Genomic DNA, 20,909 nt, shown 5'->3' with positions numbered 1-20,909 from the left:
ATGTGTGCAATCAGTGACCATCCTTCAGACTTAATGCTGAGTAATCATGAGAGACTCATGGCAGTTTCCACTGGATATACTGTATGTGATTTTAGAGTTTAAAAGCAAAGAAGTATAGTACATTATCCTGACACAGAGAAACCGATGAAATTATTAGGGGCAGTTGTATGTGATAAAATATAAGATATGCAGTACATCAATTCCCAGGAAATTGGTAAAACCTCACTGTTTGATTACATTTTCCAAATACCAATTCCCATAACAAAGCAGTTACAAGGATTTAAGGTCTGGTGATGAACTGTGCAACAGTGGTTTATCTCCCTGTGACAGGTTATAAGAACATAAGAAAGGCTACTTTGCCTATGCAGTTTCCCCTTTTTGTCAAAACCTGCTGTACCAAGGTTCATCCAACATGAAACCAGTGGCTGAGGTTTCTTCTGTAAGCTAAATTTATTTGTGTGGAGTGCGAACTGTGCTTCTCCTCTCTTCACTGATCTTGAATAACCTGTTTCCTTACACTGGTGAGCACCGAACCTTCAGTACTCACTTCAATGATGACTATTTAAGCCAGTCTAATCAAAAGACAGGCTTCAGACTGATCTCACCAAGAGAGCCCTTCTCCTTTGTTCACTATGTATTTATAGAGTAACACATAATTAGAACCAGCCGTTTTAATGTCTGTACTTATTTTCTCTCCTAGTTTATCCTAAAGCAAACCCTTCAGCAACTTAAACCTTGTTAGCAAAGGCAGCTCAGAGAGACAGTTTCTGTGTTATACCTCCCCATGTCTGATACATTCAAACACAGAGAAGATATTGTACAACATGGAAGTGGGAGCTTTGAGCTCATTATAAGTACCTCAGCACAACACTTCTTTCAAGGGAGATTGAAAGAAGAAACCTGCTGAGGACACATCTATCAGTTAATTGGTTAATAGACATCTTTGCTTCTTTTCACTTAGGTTGAAAGTCAACCTTTCTATATCAGACCAAAATCTCATGCAGAAACTGTTTTTGGTATCCTAAACATGCCAAACAGCCCTGGAATGGTGACAATGGACAAGCAAATATATTTGCACCCAATTAAACGTAAACTGCTTTGAAGACTCACACAAAACGTTTAAAAAAAATGGGAATTTGAATTTTTTATTGATTTTACACATTGAATACTTGCTCCTCTGACACCTATGGATCCACGTCTCTTGCAATACACCCCAAGTTCCGGAGATGACAGCAGAACTAGTGTCAGTCGGTGGAACAGCATATTTCTTACTGATGAAACTACAAGCCTGCAGGTGCTTGGCAAGTAACAACAACTACTGTGTACCAGAAATCACGTATTATCATCCATACCCAAGAGGTGCTCAGACAACTGCACGCTACCGCTTGGGAAATCTTAGTCGCCGTCAGTAACATGATCAAGCCTCTAATTAGCCATGCCTGGGTCTTAGAGTTAGCACCTTTAAAAGCTGAGTCATTTGGGAGCCCGCTCACAGGAAATATTGTACCCACACAAATATTGTGCACCACCACTGAGATAAATGTTTTGAGAAAAACATAAGTACCCCATTTTATTACATTTCATTATTACCTGGCTGAACAATTCTTATTGTTTTCTTTACCTTGTAGCTAGAATATGGTAGGTCTTCTTATCAATATATTATAACATGAGGTTTTTGAAAAGATGAATACACCGGTGCAAGGAAAATTGAACTTTAATTCCCTTAATTGTTTACAGTGAACCAAACAACTTAGAGCATTTAATAACAGCTTTGCACTATTCCATATCATTCATAGTGTCCTGTGTGAATTCTCATCCTCTCCTTGTCAAAGACTCAAAAAGAAAAGCAGTACCCTGCTACCAGGGAAATGTCTGGTTCTACCACCAGTTGCTAGCATCTCTCGTCCAGATCATATAGCAACCTCCACTCATGACATTGAGCACTCCTGCCCCAGAGTGTTTCACTGCCAAGTACCAAGCAAGAGAGAAGTGCTCATCTTTCTTAAAAATTCTGATTTACATTGAATCAGATTTTAGTTACATAACTCTTTTCATCCAGTCTCAACAGAACACACATGGAAGATCATGTTGAAATTTGAAAAGTACTGCAGCTTGTGCCATGAAGTTAAAAATGCGAAACGTCTTTGATATAACTTCATAATAATGTAAACAGAGAAGCATAATGTTATAGAAGTCATTTATATCACCCCCTTTTACAAATCCTAAGATATCTTCTGTATGTTTCTAAGTGTTTGTGTTACCTCTGATTATTTAGTACAATTCTACCATGTACAAAGTACTGTACTCCTAAATAAGAAATAATGTTGGTAAATCCCAAAAAAAAAAGAATTATGAACCCAAGACCATATAATACTTAAAATACTGTTATAAATGGGGCTGGACAGATTTTTTAAAACAATGACAAAACACAAATTGTTACAAAGGTGGGGGGGGGGGGTTATGAAACTTCTGGAAATCAGGAATTGATCGAGAGGTTTAGTCAATCAGTGAAATAATTAATCATAACCCCTGACTTGTAAACAATAATAATAATAATAATAATAATAATAATAATAATAATAATAATAATAATAACAATAATAATAATAATAATAATATTTGCTTACACTTACATAGCGCTTTTCTGGACACTCCACTCAAAGCGCTTTACAGGTAATGGGGACTCCTCTCCACCACCACCAATGTGCAGCCCCACCTGGATGATGCGACAGCAGCCATAGTGCACCAGTACGCTCACCGCACATCAGCTATCAGTGGGGAAGAGAGCAGAGTAATGAAGCCAATTCATAGATGGGGATTATTAGAAGGCCATGATTGGTAAGGGCCAATGGGAAATTTGGCCAGGATGCTGGGGGTACACCCCTCCTAGAGGCATGTGAATTCTTTATTCTCTGGCACAGCTTTGTTGAGAGGAGTAATAATCCAGGCACACTTGGTTAAAACAAATATTTATTACAATAAACTACACAAAACAAAAACATACAAAGTTACATTATATACAGTATACATAGACAAGGTGTTTCAGAGGCCTAACATTCTGGTCACCCAGAAAACACCAGACTGCTACTAAGCACTAAACTATTAATATGCCTACAGAGGCCACACAAGAGATGTGCTGTCTTCTAAATACAAAGCAACCTGCAGTTAAATCTCTCTCTCTGCACCCTGGATCCCACAGAATAAATGGGAGCCTACTGTATATCTCTATCCATAAAATGTACCCTTATCAGGAAAGACCTTTCTAACTGAGGTATCTTTTACCCAAGAAACCCAAGTTACCTTGGTCTGGTTACCTTGGTACTGTACAAGCTCTGGAACTCTCTCCCCAAGGATATCAGAGAGTCACCTTCTCTAAACTCCTTCAAATCCAGACTCAAAACCCTCTTCTTCAGAAAAACCTTTACTTAACTGGTTCCATTCTTCACCCCTCTGCTTTTCTTAGTACCACCATCCACGGTCAACTAGTTGAAAAGCTGTATACCTCAAAAAGGTTTTCAGCTGTAGTCCAAGGTTAAGGATGTGAACTTTGTTAGACTTAATATTAATCTTGTTTTCTTATGCATCTTTTTTTAAAATCCTTAGTGACAAATAAAGGATTGAGTGTATAGTTTAATGGTAACGTTATCGGGAATGTTTCCATTCCAGTGTGAGACAGCATAGTTACTAAAATTAGTCTTTAGAGCAAAGTACTCCAATGTAAGATGGACACAAACATTTGGACACCATACATGTCATATTTGTATATCATTTATCACTATTCCATTATCGGCTGAGCATGGATACTCCCCTGATCACTATTAATATGCATGTGTGTAAATATAGTGTTTACAGTAAACAAATTATATTTTATCAATGGCAATAAAATAGTAATATACTGTATGCAACAAGACATAAATCAAGTTCTTTCCATTCATAATTTGAACTGTTTTGGTAAGTATTTATAATCTGATCTTCTTCCCATAATAAATCTGGTTTTTATCTCAATATTCCAAGGCCACTCATTATTGGAAATCATCATCGTTGGCCTTGCAGTTGAGGGAAAAAAAGCTAACTCTCTTTTCAGCAGTAAAAATTGCAAAGACCGAATGACATGTGCATCCATCATCAGGATTACTCCACTTTACTGCCATTCTGTGGATGTCAGGCCTATGGAAAGATCATTGATTCCACCTGGAGACAGCTTATATGTGCAGTCTCCCCATTTGAAAGATTTCTTGTCAGAGCATTCTGTTTTCACATAAATGGGACAATGAAAACATTCAGGTCAGTTGCAAAGCAGAGATTTTCATTTGTAAGCAAATGCATTAAAAACAGAATGAAAACAATCGAAACAATTAATTTAATTCAAGAATGGTTTAGTGATGTGATGCAGAGAGACTCAGGTCAGAAAAGGTGAGATTCTATAAATAAAATGCAGAGGAATGCCAATCTGCTGATGGGGAAGATGAAACAGAACTACAGATATATTTATTAATTGCAAAGAGTTGAGAGTTTCAGTAAATACATTTGTAAGCTAGTCCACACAGAAACAGAGGTATGATCTTAACATACTGCAGTCTTTAAAAAAAACATTTAAAATTATTTTCTGTATTATACATAGAAATACATAAAAAATCACTTTTATGTTCATTTCATATAGGAATGGGAACAAACTAATTTTAGTAGTAATCCTTCATTTGATACTGTGATAAAAAAACAAACATTCAACAAACTGAAACTTTCCAGATCACTCATATCTAACCACTTTGGATGAGGTAGTGTCCAGTAAACCATATCTACCAGGATATTTTTGCAAAATAAATTTTAATATCCTGCTATCAAGTTGGAACACACACACAGTTCATTCCCATCTTGTACAGCAATAAGCACCACAACTGTTCAGTAAAGGCACAACACCTAAAATATGCACATCATGCTTAAGGCAACATTAAATTAGAATATTCACGCTGCCACAAACACTATAAAGTATAACTACTGGACTGTGTTAATTGTGGACTATTAACTTTAACATGTTGCAGTCAGAAAGAATGAAGATTATTAGGGAGAAGTTCAGATTACATTTGTTACACACACATACTGTATACAGTGTATGACAAGCCTTTATGTCAGCTAATTATGACCCCATTTTGACAGAAGGAAAGCTGGTTGTCTTAACTTCATTTTTCAGTACCAGTACATATTTTGTTTTAGTGCTTCTCCTTTTTTAAATTCTTACTAAGATGACAATTTTCACGTGTTTTTGTTAGCGTACTAATGCTGACAATCCACCCCTGTTGAAGAATGCAGAAATATGCAGTATCTTTGTCACTTTTGTAACAGAAAGACATGAAAGCAAGATTAAATGTTCTATGTTCCACATCAGCTCCTGCAGATAGCATTTTATTTTAAACTTCAGATGTTATACTGTATGTGAGAAAACAAACATCAACAGAAATAAATGGAGGTACAGGAAGCAGTGTTCTGAATGGTGTACCAAATACTCAGGAAATAAAGTTACCTTATGTGTTTTAGATATTCTCAAAGAACTTATATGTACAGTATTAGAAACATAGCAAAAAGACAAATACTTGGCGATAATCTAGCCTGAGGTTTTTAAAAAATCTCTTGGAATTTCAAAGGAAGAAATTTAAAATAACACGAACTGGTAAAACATTGTACTCATTTAAAACATTTATTCTATCCCAGATGGTATGTCCAAAAATATAGCACACGGTGAATAAACAATTCACTTCTGTTTTAGAGTGGGATTCATTCTTTTCTTCCCTGTGTAAGAAATGAAGCACAGAAAAAAAAGCACATTGTTAGGTTAACAACATTATAAGGGAAATGTAAAAATGATCTTTTATCAAGTCTTTATCTATTATCTAGTCTTTATCATAAACTAGTCTACAATTTATAAATATAAAGGTATTATTTCAGATATGAATACAGACACACTGTTATATACAGTACATATACAGTGCAGGTGACAGCAAAACTGGTACATTTCTGTAAATACAGTGTACTACACAAATGCATAGCAAACTTAAGTTTTGATAGACAGATTTTTTATTTAAAGCACATAATTTCAAATTTTGACTGCATTGCTGGCTGCATTTCAAATATTTGTTTGTTATTAAACTCTCTTTAAACAAAGATTCTCCTTTGGGGTAACAGAAAAAAAAACTGTATGCTAAAGCACAACCAAGAATAAATACATCTTATAAAAAACGGTGGAGTGAAAAAAATTAGAATGAGAAATTAGTTTTCAAAACTACAGATGGTTTTACAGAAAAACTGGATTTTCAGATCCATGCCTTTTTAGTGTCTAGAAAAAAAAGGCAGGAAGGATTATCCTGCAATATTATCCTGGATATTTTAATACAAAATATCAACATCTCTTTATTTGTTCTGGAATGCCCTTCATATGAAGGACACCGATAATTTCCTCATGTCCAATCCTTGTACTGTGTGCAAAATATAAATAAGGTCTTGTATTTTGTTGTGGGGATCAATCCACTGAGGGGACTGCAAGGTCATTCTGAAAGTGCCTCTATATCAGTGGCATGTTTCAGATAGCCTGCAGTTAAGTGCTATGTTAGGGTCAGCTGCAGCTTTGCTTTCAAAATGAGCAATAACTTGCTCTTGCTTGCCTTCTTGTTATTATTGTGGAGGGACCTTCACTTTCACCACATAATCTCTTACACATCACAGCAATCAGGAAAGTGCAGGTAAAGAGGCCAAGGGAGGCCATAGTCAGAGGAAGTCCAAAGGGCACATTGGTTGCCACGACTACTTTAATGACACCTTTCTTGTGCAGAAGGCAGAAAAAAAGTGAATTTATGGTGCCACAGGCACTGGGGGTGAAAGGCTGTAGACAGGTGTATTGTATATGATCAACTGCGCTGAATACAGCCATAGAGAGAGTGTCTGTGTGCGCTTTGTGGGAGGGGAACACGGATATTTGGACATGGAAGGGTAACATTTATGAATCTACAGTTACAGTACTGTTTTGGATATTTTTTTATATAGAGAATAGGTAACCCTTTATTAATAATAATAATATAATAATTGCTTACACTTATATAGCGCTTTCTGGACACTCCACTCAAAGCGCTTTACAGGTAATGGGATCTCCCCTCCACCACCACCAATGTGCAGCATCCACCTGGATGATGTGACGGCAGCCATAGTGCGCCAGAACGCTCACCACACATCAGCTATTAGTGGGGAGGAGAGCAGAGAGTAATGAAGCCAGTTCATAGATGGGGATTATTAGGAGGCCATGATTGATAAGGGCCAATGGGAAATTTGGCCAGGACACCGGGGTAACACCCCTACTCTTTTCGAGAAAAACGCCCTGGGATTTTTAATGACCACATAGAGTCAGGACCTCGGTTTTACGTCTCATCTGAAGGATGGCACCTGTTTACAGTATAGTGTCCCCATTACTATACTGGGGCATTAGGACCCACGTGGACCACAGGGTGAGCGCCCCCTGCTGGCCCCACTAACACCTCTTCCAGCAGCAACATTACATTTTGAATCATGGTTAAAAAGTCAATCCAATCTGTATGGCTGTTACTCATCTGCCCTTAATCTGCTAAAAAATTAAGGAGAGATTTTGCCTAAAGGATGATACTGTATCACAAATGCGGTTAGACCAGTAGATCTCGTGAATTTTGATTACATATCTGAGAAATATACTGTATCGATACCCAATTACCCAATATTATACCCAATTTTATAGGAACCAGAAAATATTATTCTTGTACTGCAACCAAATGAATGTACTTTTGAGAATAGATATACAGTACAATTGCAAATCTTTAGTTCCTTATATTTGGTTATTTCTGAAACTAAGGTAGCAAGGACATACTGTATTTCTCTATATATGTATACAGCAATTGGACAACTGTTAAATATAATTGTTCAATTCTAGTTTGTTTTCCATGATCTTGCAATAGTTAAGTTTAGCAACATTAAAATGATAAAACATTTCTTTAATTACTTGGTCTTGAAAAATAACAATGAAGAACCATGATCCATGTACTTACACATTACACAGGAGAAATGGTCTGAAAAAATGATCGCTATAGGTACAGTAAGTGATTTAAAAAATGTTACTCTGTAGGATCTATTTACACTTAAGTACTAATTTAAACAAATAAGGTCCAATGAATCTGAATTTGCAAACAGCACAGAATCACTATTAACATAAAGTATATTTTCTGTACTTTGGCAGTGATAAAGTTGGGTATCTCTAGTAGATCAATGTGGGACTACCTTGAAAGAGAGAATTAACTAGAGTAAACAGCTAATATTTCAATATTTTGAAATATTTGAACAAAATGATTATAACAAATCTGCTTTTTTTATTTAATGGGCAAATGTCATATAGAAACAATGTAGAAAACATTTATTTCATTTTAAAAAAGAGAAATAAACTGCAGGTCAAAAATAAACATGTTGTTAATAATCTCCATTTAAACCTCTGTTTGTGCCTAAATGTAACTAAAAACATGTTACTAGTGAGAGCTAAACCATCTATATAAGATGTTATAAAACAGGAACTGTATTTTTAGAAAAAAATATACTGTATCTCCAGTAGACATACTTTACTGTACAATACTGATCATCTGTTTTCTATAGAATAACCCAAACTGCATGACAACATATCAGAAACATGATTTTGTTGTTTATGATGAATAGTGATCAGTATTTCACATATACTGCCTATAAACATGAATTTCCAATTTTTAATCTGAGCAAAAGCATAATTATGAACACATTAATACCTTTTGTCTCTGTAAACACAGAGTCATCTGGTCACCCTACAGTAAATGTATTGTTGGTTGTCAACATTGTACGCATACCATAAATCACATTTGTCACTTTCAATTTTCTTCACAACAAATTTTTTTTTAAATTATGTTATACTGCCCCAAAATATAAACAGGGATGGGATTACTAAGTGGTGTATGCAGGGTGTATACAGTAATGTTTCCATTACAGACTTGGCCATTTATTGCAAAAGATTTTTAAAACTGTTGATGACAGCTTGAAGATGGTTTCTTGGATTTAAAAGCACTGCTCTGACTGCTGCAGCTGCCATCTACAAGTGATTGAATGGTGCATTGACCTCATACATTTGCTGGCTTTGATACACATCAGTATCCTAAATGTGCCCAATAACTTACATTATGACTGGCATTTTAACATCCCAGAAATATTTCCATGACATCTGACGGTACAGTATATACAATATTCCAATTTCAATCTTGTCCAAAGCTTGCATATACTGTACAGTACTTTTCTTATACTTGGCGGATTGTGGCTAATTTAATAAATATATTCTTATGAGTTTATGGTTGCTTTATATACCTGCATAAATACTGTAGTTACTGCACGTTTCATTTAATGAACCAAGTCTACATTATGAAATTTGAGGAATTTGTAATACGTTCGAATAATTTCCCTTTTCACCATTTTCATGTAAAGGTTGTGTTTGGTTGCAGTAGATGATGTTTAAGTCACAAATTAATTGGATAATACATTTATAAATTGATCATATTTGTTACATTTTGGTTCTTCCATAAAATATATACAGTGGGGCACTGAAAACACAGCAAATGGGTTTAGAAACAGTTCTTACTAAACAAGAACAAAGACCATATTGATTTGTGTCTTAGAAAAAAAACAGATTGCACAACACTGTAGCACCTACGCTATGAGACAGTGATGTTCCAACCCATTAATAAATCAAAGGAGTCTAGGTACCATAGAGGTACATTTTGTACGTTTATGAGTTCAATATCTCAAGTGTCCTCCATTTCCCCATGGTGCTGACATCACAAGAGCTTGTTTTTTTCCCTGCCTATCCAGTGTGTCTGTGATTTTAGAGTGTGTCTGAGCAGATATTAGCTGTATGCCTTACTGGGTCTGGTACAGACCCTCAGGAAAAAGACATACTGTACAGTATATTTTTAAAACAGACATCTACTGAACATTTTTGTTGTAAAACCAACCTATTCCAATATGTCAGGAAGTCTCATTTGAATGTGTTCTCAAGAGTTTGTGTTAATTGGGGTTTAGCATTCAAGCAACCTACAGTAGCTGAACTAACTGAACTTTTTCTACAGTTCTGCCTTGCACTAGCAGTAGACTAATAACCTCAAGTCATTTATTTGTAAGTCATCTCTTATTTAAGAAACACAGGACATTTGAGAGAGCGACATACTGTATTTAATCTCAGACTTTTTGGTAGTCATTTGGATTTTAAATAAAACAATGGTATTAGGACGTGATCTGGAACTATGCCAATCATTTGGTAATCCATTCCATTGCTCAAATATACTGTTTTTTCAAGTATGGACCTTGAAATACTAACACGGGCATACATTATGCATTCTTTTAATCAACACATCACAGATTTGAACATCTAAACAGAACATACTGTAAGATAAAGCACACACCCACTGACATATAATGCAGCTTTTAACAGCAAGCGAGAAATGTCAAGAAAATATAGTGGTCAGTCATGAAAGTTACAGAGCAGGAATGCCAATTTTCATCAAATATCAAACCAGCTTTCAAATGTAATCAAATATTAAACCAGCAATTAAGTCTGATACATGATGCGACATATTCAGTAGGAAGAAATTATTTCAAGCACGCCAGAATCCTTATAAAGGAAAACAAAAGCAAATTCTTTTAAAAAATAGGTCAAGACGTACTTACAGATCACTTACATTAAAATAATCAAGGGAACCCAAGGGAATATTATTTTTGGTTCAAAAAGATTCACATTAACCACATACTTGCACTTGTATAGTGAAGCAGAAATCAGCAAATACAGATGTTTTTACAGGCAGCTTTGTGCAGCATTTAACTGCAGCACACTCACAATCACAAAATGTATTAATGTCTATTTCTTTTAACACACCGCAGGTAATATACAACCTCGTCTGTAGGTTGTATATTTATATTAAACTATTTTAAGACCACATTTTATCTCTTGATGGTTTTCAGTTTACCACTCACATTTACATAGTGCCCTATTTCTGAACTGTCAACTACAAGATAATTACTGATATTATTTCGATAAAACAATTACAAATCTAAAGGCTGAAAAGCAGTTATAAATTAAGATGCACATCTTTTGTACTAAAAAAAAACAGAAATTGCTTCTTATTGCTAGCATACTATTCTTACATTGCCTTAAAATTTTATTAAAATTTCAGAGTTCTTATAGATTATATACAACATGTTTAAAACTCAAATGACCTATAACATTGTATTTATTAATGTATAATCTGCATTTTATATAATTATCTATAAAATGTCTGGATTTAAACCAGGGGAGTTTTCTGCTGGCTTTTCCACACAGTTTAGTTCTTTAATACTAGATATTTCTTCTGTGTGTTTCAGTTCATTGTTCTGAACATAATGGTGTCTAGATTAATAGGGCTCCCTGATGTTATTGTTTAAGTTATATTGTATAAGTAAACAGAACAAAAATGTGTAAACAAAAGACCAGTTTAAGGAAATACTATAAAGACTGTTCCGTTACTGTCTGTGTTCCAATGTTCTGCCAGTCCAGGTTTTTCCCAGTCCTGTAAAGTTTTAATGAATGCCAATAAAGAGCAGAAATTATACTTTTGCCACAATGCAAATATTTAACACAAAATGTTTTAGATTTATAATATGTTGTTTTATGATGCATTTTCAGTAATTTCATGCAAGCTTTTGTTCAGCATTTTATATTCATATAATTTTACTTTTGAAACATATCTGGTTTGTTTGATTTCACTACCTCTGCAAGCAATGATAAGATCAGTAATTTAAGTTAAATAACTCTAGGAACTTTGAAGCAGTTTGGAACCATGTTTATACTTTTTATAATGCCACTTTGAGGTGCAATGGAACATTACATTGACAATAAAACCAATTCTAGTACAGCTAGTGACACAAACCACATGCAGACACGCAAATGCACCCACATACTCACAAGCACTACTCACCGTAAACGTCCACGCATCAATAAACACAGCACACACTCTCTTATTTAAACCCTCACTCTCCTCTTAGGCCTCTTATGACTTCCTTCTCCTGAAGACTTGGTTTACTCTCTCCTGTCCTTACTGGCATTCGACTCCTAGCAACCGTATTCGACCAGGACGTTGCCTCTCCTTTTTGGATTAGTTTTTGATACAGAACCTTATCAACCTCGTGACCAGATGCCATCGGAGACTGCTATGCTCAGGGTCCTACCTGCTCCAGCCTGCAACTCCCTGATAGAATAGTGATCCGCAAGATGGACCCCATGGGTTCTAACAACTCTTCGGTTCTGCTCACCCCACATTCCCAGGGTCTTGATCAACTAAATGCTACGGTGCAACAAATGGTCAGCTACATCACCAGATCTGCTCCTCAGCCCAATGTTTCCCCACCTAACTTCCGCACACTGGCCTCCCAGATTTCTTGGAATGAGGAGGCCCTTACCCATCAATTCTGTAGGGGGTTGTCTGAGTAACTAAATGACCACCTTGCCCTCCTGCCTTTTAACACTCCTACTCTGGAGGCTTTTGGCTCGTTAGTTATTGAAATCGACATTCGTCTACAAGAATGTCGGACCGAACGCCTATACCTGCGCCTTCCTACTGCCACCGGACCTTCCCCCGTCTCTCTCCCAGACTTCAAGTTCCAGACTTACAACTGAAAGGGACTGCCGGCTCAGTGAGGGGCGCTGTCTCTATTGCGGGGATCTCAACCATCTCAGAGCTTCCTGCTCTGTAAGACCTCCTCGCACCGCCCCTCCCTCCACTAAGGTCAGTATTCTCTCAGTCAATCCTTCCACTTCTGGTCTCTTCCTCCCCGCGATCCTGGGGCAAGTCTTTCATTGATTCAGGTGCCGCGGGGAACGTCATAAGACATTTGACTCGCCTCCTCTTTGAAGAGTCCCCTGCTAACGGTCTCCCTTCCCATCCGCCTCCTGTCCAGGCTTCATTGAATGGCAGACGATTCCCCTTTCTCTGTGTGTTGGAGCCATGCACCTGGAAGTCATCCAGTTTCTCCTTCTTCAGTCTCAGTCAGTTCCACTCATACTCAGTTACCCTGGTTACAATTACACAATCCAAACATTTCCTGGATTCTTAACCAATTCACAACCTGGGGGTCTCGCTGCCTAACTCATTGTTGTCAGCCTCCCCAGAAACTTTCCGTTGCCCTTATTTCTCAGGATGTATCCCCCACAATTCCCTCCCCATACGCCTACCTGCATATGGCTTTTAAGTAAACAGAAGGCACTGGCTCTCCTACCTCATCGCCCGTATGATTGTGCCATTGATCTGATCCCGGGTACATTACCACGTTAGGGGTGCGTCTATCCTCTCTCCTTAAATTAATCCAAGGGTTTGGGGACTTAAATCCAGGACTCTCTTTAATCGGGCTTCATCCGTCCTTCCTCATCACCTGCCTACGCCAGCTTTTGTTTTGTAGACAAAGATAGTTCTTTGAGACTGTGCGTTGATTACCGCGGTCTCAACGAAATCACCGTTAAGAAGCGCTTCCCTCTACCACTCATTCCTGCAGCTTTAGAATCTCTCTGGGGTGCTACTATTTTTTCTAAATTGGATATCCGCGGCGCATATAATCTTATCCGCATCCACGAGGGCGATGAGTGGAAGACGGCTTTTATCACCACCCACGGCCATTATGAATACCAAGTCATGACCTTCGGTCTAGTCAAAGCCCCGGTCTTTCAAAATTTCATGAATAATATTTTCTGGGACATTATACACAAATACACGCTTGATTATCTGTATGATATCTTAATATTCTCACTCGGCTCATCAAGAACAGGCTGTATTTTCATGTATCCAAGATACAGTTCTTGGGTTATGTTATTTCTCTTCTTGGTATTGAGATGGACTCCACCAAGACAGCTACAATAAGGGACTAGCCCACCACCAGGAACTTGAAACAAATCCAATGCTCTTTGGGATTCGCCAATTTCAACCGCCGCTTCATCAGAAATTTCAGCTCCGTCGCCACTCCTATAACTACCCTTACTCGTAAGGGTCCCAATCTGGGCAGATGGACCCCCGAGGCAGACCACGCCTTTCATCGCCTTTAATGTCTTTTCAGCACAGCCCCTCTCCTCCGGGACCCAGACCCCTCTCTACCCTTTCTCCTTGAAGTAGATGACTCTGCCCAGGGGGTTGGTGCTATTCTATCCCAGCGCCAAGAGGACAGGAATACCCTCCACCCCTACGCCTTCTTCTCAAGGAGACTGTCACCGGCGGAAATGAATTACGATGTTGGTGACAAGAGAACTTCTCACCATCAAGCTCGCCCTTGAGGCACTGGCGTGAGGCACTGGAGGGAGCTCAACATCTGTTTACCATTCTCATAGATCATAAGAACTTGTCCTATATCTAGTTGGCATGAAGCCTTAATCCACATCAAGCCACGTAGTCCCTATTCTTCGTTTGGTTCAGATTCTTCATCTCCTACACTCCAGGATCTAAAAATATCAAGGCCAATGCCCTCTACTGCCTCCATGATCCACCGGGGACAACACCGAAATTATGGTTATTGTCGACAGGTTTTCTAAGTCCGCTCATTTTGTCCCCCTTCCTTACCTTCTGCCCCAGAAAATGGTCGACCTGTTTGTCCATCAAGTCTTTAGACTCCACGGTATTCTGGAGCACATCGTTTCATATAGAGGCCCACAAAATTGTGTGTCGGTTCTGGAGAGCCTTTTGCTAGGCCCTGGAAACTACCATCTCTGCCTACCACCCCGTAGCCAACGGCCGGACCGAGAGATTAAACCAGGATCTCTTAACTTACTAACGGACATATGTCTTGGCCACCCAGCACAACTGGACCTCTTTACTCCCTTGGGCGGAGTAAGCCCACAATTCGCTCTACTCCTCCTCCACTGGAATGTCACCTTTCCTCTGCTCCTTAGGTTACCAACCTTCACTCCTCCGGAACACCACTCCAGTTTCTGACTTACCCTCTGTTCAGTAATATATCTCTTCCCTTAAGAGACTCTTGAAGGAGGCCCGGCTTGCCCTACTGAAAGCCTCTCAATGACATAAGACCTTCGTGGATCAGCGTAGAAGATCTCTTCCCAGGCTCAGGAGGGGAGAATTTATTTGGCTGACCACTCGAAACATACCTCTACGCCAATCCTTTCACAAGTTGGGCCCTTGCTTTATTGGTCCCTTCAGGGTCATTTCCCAGATGACTCCAGTCACTTACCGCCTTGGCCTCCTCCCTACCCTTTGTATTCACCCCTCCTTTCACGTTTCCCTCCTCAAACCCTACCACAGATCCCCCTATCCAAACCGCATCCTCGCCCACACACACCCCCCTCCATTGCTGGATCACCTAGCTTTAAGGTCAACATACGTTTGGACTCCTGCTGGCATAGAGGTTCACGGCAATACCTGGTTGACTGGGAGGGATATGGACCAGAAGAAAGGTCCTGGGTCCCCGAAACACATCCTCGACAAGAACCACTTGCACCACTCCCTCTCTCTTCACCAATCTACAGCATCAGGAGCCGCCCATGAAGGGAGGGTACTGTCATTAACCTCACACAGACAAGGAAACACTCCCGCATTCTCACGAGCACTACTCACCGTAAACATCCATGCATCAACACAGCACACACTCTCTTCTTTAACCCTTATTCTCCTCTTGGACCTCGCTCACTATTGAGGTTTCCTTGCCGAGCTGCTCTATGACTTCCTACTCCTGAAGACTCTTTTTTTCTCTTTTCTGTCCTTACTGGCTTTTGACTCCTACAGTAGCAACCGTACTCGACCATGGCGTTGCCTCTCATTTTTTTGGATTCATTTTTGATACGGGCTTATCAACCTCCTGACCAGACGCCACTGGAGACTGCTACGTTCAGGGTCCTACCTGCTCCAGCCTGCGACTCCCTGATAGCTAGAGAGATTAATTTGAATAAAATGTTCTCAGTTTAATATCTGATACATCCCTGATACAAATTGTGATACACAATTATGTTAAACATTTCAGTGAAATGGGCAGCCCTTATTTGATTGGAGTGAACCTCATTTGGTTTTTGGTAGCAGCGAGCAACAAGGATTTTTTTTTTCCTGAATTATTACAGTTATTATGCAACTGTTAGGCCCAAGGAGGTCAGAGCTCCCAATCCTCGGTTTCCAAGGAGACAGATCACACAAGGAGCTCAGTGTTACATGGACCTGCTAAGGGTTTCTCAGCCACCTGCCACCAATTAATGAGCAATCAACCAGGTATTTAATTCCCGCTCGCCACTGCCACTACCCCCGTGCACTGTCACTGAGCTACCTGATCCAGGTAGTGCTCTCACAACAACAGCTCCATTTCACATATAAAACCAATTTATTCACTTGTGTACAGTACATTAAGCGGTGCCTGTTGAAGTCTGGGACTATTTCCTTTCAGATCAGACAAGCCTTTGATTCAAGCTTATTTATTGTCATTGCCAAAGAAAGTTTAAAAAAAAAAAACGTGGTTCAAGAAAGGTTGGTAATTAGCATAATATAATCAAAGTTATTCTCTCTGCTTGATAATGTCATTGAGATTTGGCTCGACTGAGAGTCTATAATCTTCAGTCCAGCTTTGAATTTAGTTTTAGGTTTTCTAAGGGCTTGGTGAATTCCAACAACTTAAATTATTTTGCTACAGAGTGTTGTTGATTTCCTGGAATGGTGTGACCTCATAACTTCAAGGTGCACCTTATCTTCAGCAGATGTTTAATGCTGGTTTCTTCAATGTTACAGATATAATCTATAATTGGTCTGTTTATTGAACACGTTTTCATTAGCAAGTTTGAGTACCATTTTTAACACACTTGTATGTGACTCTGACACAATTTTATTCAGATACACCTTCGTACAAGCAAGCCAAGCACTTGTTGACCTCTTACTGCTGCATGGGTTAACATATTTCAACCACCAAAGCCATTTTTTTTTTACTGGAACTTGCTTTCCTGTCATAGGAAAATGAATTTTCTGTAGGCAGAGGTACAAATTGTGCCAGACAAGAGAGCTCTTTTTTAACTGCAAGAGACTGCTCGCAAATACAAAATTATTCCACTATCATTATCAGTAATATCACATATTAAACAGTACTACACACTTTAAGTTAAAGTACTTCACGACAGAGTGGCAACGTTCTCCCCATTATTTGTGCTTCTTTTAAGATGTCCACAATAGTTGGGAAAGAACAGCTCAACATTGTTCCTGAACATTTTCTTGAGTGTGGTTGGTATCCTGTACAAAGGAGGTATAGGGTCTTTCTGAAAAGATGTGAAACTAAAATAAAAAAAATGCATTTTAAAAATGTTTCCAAAAGTAACAAGTAACAAATATACACTAAAGTTATTATATTAGTTTCTTTGGTTGGCATTTATATAAGGCAACCTACAAGGACTATATATATATGGATATATACTGTACAATTAGAGCACAGAGAAAAATGTAATACAATGTAGAAAACTAGACAACAAGTAAATTAAATTAATATTAAGAACTCGTACAATATTGTGACAAGACTATAGTTTTAGGATTATAAAATCTACTGATAATTATTTATTTCTGTCTAATTAGCCTACATTGTTTCTGTAGCCACACTAATCTCAGAATTTGATACTAATGATTTCAGAGATTAGTCTGTCCACAGGAACAATTTAAATAAAATTAGAAACCACAGAAATCTGGCAGAGAGGAAAAATAAGGAACATTTCATATAACAATATGGCACCAGACTAGGAACATGTTCTAAACAGAAAAATCTGTTTTAACGTAATCAAATAAGAACATCTGTATTTTTCTTGAACCTGAATTCAAGTTATTCTATGGAATAAAATGGTCACAGATCAATACCACTGAATTCCAATGCAACTTTTTAAACATATTTTTAACTGCTGACAATTATGAACTCCTCGACTGCATTCCAAAACAATACTTAGTAGAGATTGTGGATGTTTTATTTTTAATTCTCCTGAAATATCTAACATGCCTTTATTGATTAAAAGTCTTCTCATTCAGATTCTCATGCACAGTCTGCTTTGTGTTTTGCTCATTTTATTATATTCTTCAGATTGCACTCTCTGTGCCTTAGCCACTATGATGTTGAAATTCACTGCCCATTGCCCTGTGTGGCACTGAACTGTGGGGTTCAATCCCAGACCAGGATTCTACAAAATGGGACAATGGAGCAAATACCCCATTGCAGCCATGCACACAGAGCTCTGTGAAAATATTCTTTATATTGAAAGAAAAACACCAAACAATGTGTACAGGGCTGTATCAGGCTGATGACAATTAATACAATTATATTGAATTATATTGCACTACTGAAACACCAGAAATTAAAGTCCATCAAATTGCAGGACAAACCAAACAACACTACCTCATTCACAGGAACACAAGATAAACAAGAATGCTACCTTAAAACGACAATATTCAACTATCAAAGTATCTAATCATCGGAATTATAGAATCAGCTCATTAACACAGAAAAGGAAACTACATCATAGAACACAAATGAATGAAGTATTATTTAATAACGGCTTGAACTGTTTGTTATCACCATAAATCAGCAAAGGTATCTTACCTGTAGTAAACTAGACTGAATACAGTATCTATTCCCTATGGAGGGCAGTAGAGAGTGCCGCGGCTCTGGGAACCCTGCTCCAGCTCCGGGCTCTGGGGCACTTCAGTAAAGTTTGCTCTAGCACTTCCTGATCCAACTCTGCAGCCAAAACACCTGACCAGCTCTTAAAGCTGATACTAGGCTCTAAATCAACCGCTTGCCCAACCCCTTTGACCAACACTAAGAGTAATCTGTAGAATGGAAAAATTCATGAGCAAGAAATCCCCCTAAGAAAGGGGTGATTTAAAGGAATCAATCAAAACCCACCTGCATGTTTTGGGGAGGAAACCCCAGTGCTAAACTGGTACAACGCCAAGCCACCTGGTATGTCTAAATACTTGTATAACAGTTTAATTAATATCAACTAGGTATCCCAAAACACTTCACAATGTACTAGCTGAACATTCATCCATACATCCATCCATTTTCTAAAGCTTCCATGCAATGGGCGCAAGGTGGGGTACACCCTGGATGGGGTGCCAGTACATCACGTGGCACACACAGACACAAATACATACAGACACACCAGGGTCAATTTTCACAGAAGCCAATTAACTTACCAGCATGTCTTTGGACTGTGGAAAGGAACCAGAGAATCCGGAGGAAACCCACACAAACCAAGGGAAAACACACAAACTGCACACAGATAACATCCCAGGAACTGAACCCAGGGCCCCAACAATGCTAACTACTGCAGAACTGTGCTGCCCACTAGCTGAACAATTATCAGCATATCGGTTTGCATAACGCTTTAAAAAAATTGTAAGTAAATATACTGATGGAAAAAAGAACAGCGACACCTCCACACTCTGGTCCTCCTGTCTGCGTGGAACAGGCTGAAGAGTGATTCGTTCATGAAGAGGACCTGATGCCACTGCTGACTAGTCCATCGCAGCCTTGTCTGGCCCAAGCCAGTCAGGTGTGACGTCTAGGAGGTGTGAGCAGAGGGCATCTGACAGGTTGCCTTGCTCTAAGGCCAGCAGCATGGAGCCTCATTGTCCTGTCACTGATGTGGGCATCGTGTCTGCCGGCAGTTTCAGCAGAAGTACGGGTGGCAGATCTGAAACGATCTCTCAGATGGACCAGTCTGATGTGTCGGTCCTGCTCTGGTGTGGTCACTCGAGGGCGACCGGATCTTGGACGGTCATCTGTCCTGGCGGTCTGCTGAAACCTTCTCTGCAGTCAGGACACAGTGGAGTGGCTTACTCCATAGTGTCTGGCAAATGACATGCCTGCCTGCAGCATGCCAATGGATCTCTCCCTTGTATCTGGTGACATTTGAGGCATTATGGAATGCTTAGAAAACTAAGTGTGGCCTTTTCTTGCAGTGACCTCAGCTTTGAATTAAGGTGAGTTTAAAGGTAACTGTCACACAAATGAAAGAGGACTAGTGGTGTAGATGTTCGGACCCTATGCGGTGCCAACAAGAATCAGGTCAGACTTCCAAGGGACGAGAGACGAAGTTCGAGGTCGGAGTAGCTAGGCTAGGTCGGGAGTCCAGAGGTCGAGACAGCGAGGCAAACAAATCCAAGAGACGCGAGGCAGAGACGGAGTCGAGGTCGAAGGCAGAGCAGGGTGGGGAGTCCAGAGGTCGAGGCAGCGAGGTAAACAAATCCGAGAGATGTGAGGCAGAGACGGAGCCGAGGTCGGAGGCAGAGCGGGGTCGGTATCCAGTAAACAGTAATTGAAGGAAAGTGCACAAGAAAAAGGCAAAGACTAACTCAACAGTGAGCGTGGAGTGAATGGAGTTAAGGGGTTTATATGTGAAAGCGGGGAGTGCCATGCTCATTGCTAACAGCGGCGCCGGTGCGTACGCCAGGAGGTGCACGCGGGAGTATGATTCGTGACAGTGACCCAATCAGGAATCGTTTCACCTGGACGTCTTTCAGTAAAAGTGCACCTAATGAGCTTTCATGTGATTTCATGTGATGCAATGCCTCACTGCTCAAGCTGTATTGCTGGTTAGAGGACTTAAAACTTTTTATGAAAGTACATTAGCTATAACTATAGTATTATTCCAGAAAATGTTGTACTGTATATGTTTGACAGGAATATTCTCGTTGATTATTAAATTAAGCAACTGCGATAATGGTGGAAGGGAAGGATTAGCTTGTAATCGAGCTAATAAGGGTATATGCACCTCTACTAAATATGACTGAGCTGCAATACTGCAATCTGAACACGAAACAGTTATCACAAACAAAAGTGCTTTCAAGCTGCATTTATTT

At 39.1% G+C, this 20,909-nt stretch overlaps 1 protein-coding gene and 1 long non-coding RNA gene across 2 annotated transcripts in view; both read right to left on the bottom strand.

The window, feature by feature from the left end:
• The window catches only part of fndc4a (fibronectin type III domain containing 4a), an 84,834-nt gene that overhangs the window by 50,501 nt on the left and 13,424 nt on the right, over nucleotides 1-20,909 (bottom strand). The gene's annotated exons all lie outside the window — the stretch shown is intronic.
• LOC148675255 (uncharacterized) lies at nucleotides 2,954-7,342 on the bottom strand. The gene is made up of 2 exons (XR_015935592.1): nucleotides 7,080-7,342; nucleotides 2,954-5,784 (listed from the first exon to the last, which is right to left on the bottom strand). It is a non-coding gene; the product is annotated as an uncharacterized LOC148675255 (long non-coding RNA).

This window comes from Lepisosteus platostomus, chromosome 3, assembly GCF_059453375.1.
Source record: "Lepisosteus platostomus isolate fLepPlt1 chromosome 3, fLepPlt1.hap1, whole genome shotgun sequence".
Lineage (NCBI taxonomy): Eukaryota > Metazoa > Chordata > Actinopteri > Semionotiformes > Lepisosteidae > Lepisosteus > Lepisosteus platostomus.
The sequence above is the reverse complement of the archived record's forward strand: the minus strand, read 5'-3'. Positions and strand labels throughout refer to the sequence as shown.